At 34.9% G+C, this 5,204-nt stretch overlaps 1 non-coding gene across 1 annotated transcript; it reads right to left on the reverse strand.

The window, feature by feature from the left end:
- Positions 1-4,910: 4,910 nt before the first annotated feature.
- LOC129457894 (U7 small nuclear RNA) lies at positions 4,911-4,972 on the reverse strand. The gene has a single exon (XR_008649435.1). It is a non-coding gene; the product is annotated as a U7 small nuclear RNA (small nuclear RNA).
- Between the last annotated feature and the right edge of the window lie 232 nt (positions 4,973-5,204).

Here is a 5,204-nt window from a genome sequence, read left to right on the forward strand (position 1 = left end):
AAACTGGCTGTCTTTATATCACAACATAGTTTACTTAATCAATTATGTTGTTTAACCAAAACCAAACTATAAAAAGCAAGCATGGATATAGTAGTTTTTTTCTCAGAAAAAAAGATTGACTATTATTTTTATGCAATTGCAAAGAATTACAATATTCTCTCACACCTTGTTTCAAGAAAATGAGCAAAGGATACTTATAGACATGTTTTTGATAGATACCCCAGTGACAATGGAAGTCACTTTTAAATTATAAGGTAAAATGTGAAACTAATAGATAAAATTTGACATTTGAAGAGTTTCATCTTCCTCAAATATAAAGATAAGAACCAATGTAGTTTGAAAATAGCAAAAGCCTTTCACTATCCATATGGACAGATATTTTGGAAAACCTATTACTTTTACCAATTAAATTTAAAACTTCACTGCCTGGTTGTTTCTTTGTTTATATATTTGTATTCCATCTTATTTTAATAAGGTTTTAAGAGGAAAACATCCATATGATTTACATTAAAATATTTTTCAGCGGGCTTCAGTAGGCTACATATTAGTAAATCTATCCTAAATACACTTATTTTTCAACAAATATTAATTAACTATTATGCAACAGGAACCATGCGAGGTAATGGAAATCCAGTAGTAAATCAAACAGACGTGGTTCTCATTCTGACAGAATAAGAGAGATGAACATAATTGCTAGTAGAAGAATAAACTGTAAATTGGGGTAAATGCTATGAAAGAAATAAAAAGGACTGGAGAAAAATGTGTGTGAGTGAGTGGAATGAAGCCACATTATATGTGGGAACATCTCTTTGAGAAATGGATATTGAAACTACGAACTGAATAATTAAATGGTGGTAGCCACATAAAAACTGGAATAAAGTGAATGACAAGCAGAAGAATTCAGTGAAGAAAAATGTGGTAGAAGTATAACGAGCAATGAAGGTATTGTTATATTATAAGGCTGGAACAACCGACCAGGGAGAAAGCAAGAAGGCTCAGATGCAGGAAGGCACTTGAATTTTTATTCCAAGTGCAACAGAAAGGCTTTCAGCAGAGAAAGGATAAGATCTGCTTCACATTTTAAGATGATGCATAAGGAAGGATTAGAGGTGGCAAGGGTGGAAGCAGGGAGATCGCTTGAGAGACTGCTGCAGAAGTCCATATGAAGAATGACAAGATAGACAAATGTGATAGCTTTAGACAAGAAAGGAAGATAAATTCATAATATAGTTAGTAGAAAATTGACTGAAACTTGAATCAATGAAACTTTCTGACATATTGAACATCATGGTAAGCAGGAGGCAAGAACCAACTGGAAGGAAAAATAGCTTCTAGGTTTCTACCTTAACAAATTGGTATATGATAGAACATTTACTGCTATGTGGAAAATTGGTATTTGAGTAAAAATAAAAGGTTCTGTTCTGTATGTTGAGTTTGGCATTTTTGAGGTATCCAATTATGTGTATTAAGAATCAAATTGGAATTTAGAACACGGAGAGATTTGGACTATAAATATATATTTTTATACTATCAATGCATGGGTTTTATTTGGGACAACCCTTTTTTCTACTGATAATATGATCATATGTTCAGGACTAAGTACAGCCCCAGTCACATTTCAAATAATTGTAATTAGTGGGAAGAAATATTTAGGGACTGATAGGTTTCTTGATACTTTCTCAATAAAACTAGATCATGTCCTTTGTAGGGACATGAGAGGATCTGGAGACCATTATCTTTAGCAAACTAACACAGGAACACAAAAACAAATATGGCATGTTCTCGCTTTTAAGTGGGAGCTAAATGATGTGAACACATGGACACACAGACAGGAACACCAAGCACTGGGGCCTATCACAAGGTAGAAGATAGGAGTAGGGAGAGGATCAGGAAAAACAACTAATGGATACTAGGCTTAATATCTCGGTGATGAAATAATCTGTATAACAAACCCCCATGACACAAATATACTTGTGTAACAAACCTGCACATCCTGCACATGTACCCATGAACTTAAAAGAAAAAACTATATCTGTGGTTACTTAGCATTTTCACAAGAACAAATTTACACAGAGTTATACAGAATAATACAAGGCACAGTTTCCACAAAATAGTATAAGACACACACTAATGAAATTTTTCCTTTTACTATAATGGTCAAATCATGCTATCAAGTATGAAGTCTCCATGGATTAGCCTACAAGACAAACTTTCATTACACCATTGCATTTATTTCTATTAGCACTCATCCTTTTGATTTCTGACTACTTGAGTTCAACAACTGATCAGAACTTTTTGAAATTATCATACTTCTTACCATTTTCTCTTGTACTTAGATGACAATTTAATGGATAGAATATCATGTCAATGAAAATACCACTTGTTCCAGGAGATACATTTAAAATAGCAATTCCACAATGACAAGAATATTACACAATAAATGCATTTCAGTAACAAACTGAATAGCTGATTAGAATCCCAAATTTTGTTTGAATAGATAATATGTTATCATTATTTAGTTCAAAAAGATTTACTAACACTCATCATATGATAATTTATTTTATGCACTGGAGATGTCAGTAGGGATACAAAAAATAAAAATAAAAATTGTCAGCATTCAAAGGCTCAGATGGGAAACCAGCCTTGAAAGATAAATCAAGATTCACCAGTAGAGTAGGGAGAATATCATATGGAGAAAACAGTGTGAGCAAAAATGCAGATGTGACCACAGGAGGAAAGCTGGTCCATGGGCCACCTGCTTTCTCTTCCCAAGCTCCATTCTCTCACACTTCTCTTCTTTGGCCACTCGTATGAGCTAGGTATAGTCACATTGAACATGTAATCTAAATTCATGAAGGTGAAACTGGGAAGAGGCTGGTACAGTACTTGGATTGGGTTGGCACCATATAGTGAAGGAATTGCAGGGTCTCTGGAGCCAGGAACATGGTTTAGAAGGGGGAGGCACGCATTATCCCAGTGAGCTTGTCTCTTGCCCTGACTTAAGGGTGATACTGGCTGCAGTTGCCAACACTTTCTCTGCTTATGGGATATATTGGTGTAAATTCAGACTCTCAATCCTCAAGATATTTTTTCAAGTGCTAATATTGGTTACAGTATTCATAATAGAATGATGAATGATGGTTGCCTCACTAAGACAAGGAAGAATGAATAAAATTATTTAAAATAAGTGAAGAGAATGTAGCTTTGCCAGGAGTTTATCTTCATTTTAAAAAGAATGCTTCGTTTCCTCTTGTAATTTAATAAAACTAAATGTAACAAGATGTTCTTTCCTAATTTTTAGCAAGAATACAACATTTTTCTCTAAAAGTTTTGATAGTTGATACTGTCTGTGACCTTCTTTGTGGGAAAACAGTTCAATTAAGTGATGTATTAAAAAGTCACTTGCTACAAGAGAAGAACTCTCATTTTGATTCTATCTCATTTTCATAATCGTTTGAAACACCTTAAACATAATGGAAAACAAATAAATATGCCAGACAATTTAATCGAGTTACATAGCAGTCCGTCCCTTTTTCTCGCATATATTTATCTTGTCATTTCTGCTTGAATGTTTTATCCTCTGGTGAATGCAGTATTTTCTAATTATTTTGAGGAAAGCTTAACAGAGATAGGAATAATCCATTAAACATGGTCTTATTCCTGCAGCATTGTTACCCATTGTAGAAATGTAATGCTTGCCATAACTTAAGTTGATAAACATGTTAATAAGAAATTTAACTGAGAAAAATAAAAGCATAAGAGATATTCCCTTGACACAATAGTATCCTCTACGAATGATAATTTCTTATAATTTTTCTTCAGTGAAAATTCTAACATGTCTTCACTGATAAAATTTCATGGTCCCCTAATAAACAACCTTATCTTTACTTTGATACAAATAATCACAGAAGCCCAGCCAATGTAATATCTATAAGGATTTTTGTCCTCTCAGTTGGCATTTACTTTTCTGACTGTAAACCAAAAATAAAATTCTAAGCCCCTCAGCTAACTGAATGGAACCCACCTCCTGGCCAAACAGAACCCAAAACAGAAAAACATTCAGACCCTGACAGGAAGTGGGAGTCGAACATGCCTCATTATACCCTCCTCCCTATGTTGCTTCCCTTTTAGCCTAACTGCTAATGTGAAGGCCCAGAACTCCTGGCAATAATACGCAGCACTAGGTTGCCATTCTTTAAAATGAAGCTGCTGAACCATCTATGAGCTCTGTCCTGGCAAAAGGTATTGTGAGAGGCAACACAGTTTACATTTCATTAGGTTTATTCCCACATCCTTGGTGAGATTTGCCCATGATTTCAGACTTTACCTGGGGAAATAAACCCTATTCCCGGTTCAAAATGTGATGGATTTTGAGAATTTATAAATCAGGAAAGACTTATAAATGCATTCTATTTTATTTCATGGGCATGTAGCACAGGATAAAGTGGCAAGAATCTTCAACTGCTACACATTTTCCATGATTGTGAGAGCTAAAGCAGAAGGAAAGTTTAATGTTTCTCAAAGAGCAAAGACACAGAAAGCAGAAGGCCTAAGGACCAGCATCACATAAACAACAAGCTGAGGAGCAGGGGATCCCCGAGAGAGTCAAGAAACTGAGGGAGGAAAGGTTTATGGGAAGGAAGAAGTGATGAATGGTGTGAAATGTCACCTAGTGGTCAAGCAAGAGGATCTGAAACATTTTCCTTCGTGTTTATGAATTTGAGAATTTGGATGACTTTATAGAGAAATTTAAATAGAAAGATAAATAGCAAATATAGAACTTCTAAGAGGCTCAAATGAGAAAAAATTAGAAGAAAAAGAATGCATGTAAAGAGAGAGATTTGCTCTATAAACTTGAGAGAGCTCTCTGAGAGGATTAGTCACATCGTCTTTGTGTGTGTATTGGCTGGGGAGGGTTTCTGCTAAAAAACCGAAAACCTGCTAGACAAATTCTAAAAGAGCTGTAACACTACTTTATGTCTTTTTGTAATCTACTACTTTAAATTTTTAAAGAAAAATTTTAGGTAATTTTTACATAAGTTTTACTTTATTTTACATAATTAAAAAACACCATAAGCCAGGCACCGTGGCTCATGCCTGTATGCCTGTAATCCCAGCACTTTGGGAGGCCGAGGCAGGCAGATCCCCTGAGGTCAAGAGATCAAGACCATCCTGGTCAACATGGTGAAACCCCATCTCTACTG

The sequence above is a fragment of the Symphalangus syndactylus genome, chromosome 11, assembly GCF_028878055.3.
Source record: "Symphalangus syndactylus isolate Jambi chromosome 11, NHGRI_mSymSyn1-v2.1_pri, whole genome shotgun sequence".
Lineage (NCBI taxonomy): Eukaryota > Metazoa > Chordata > Mammalia > Primates > Hylobatidae > Symphalangus > Symphalangus syndactylus.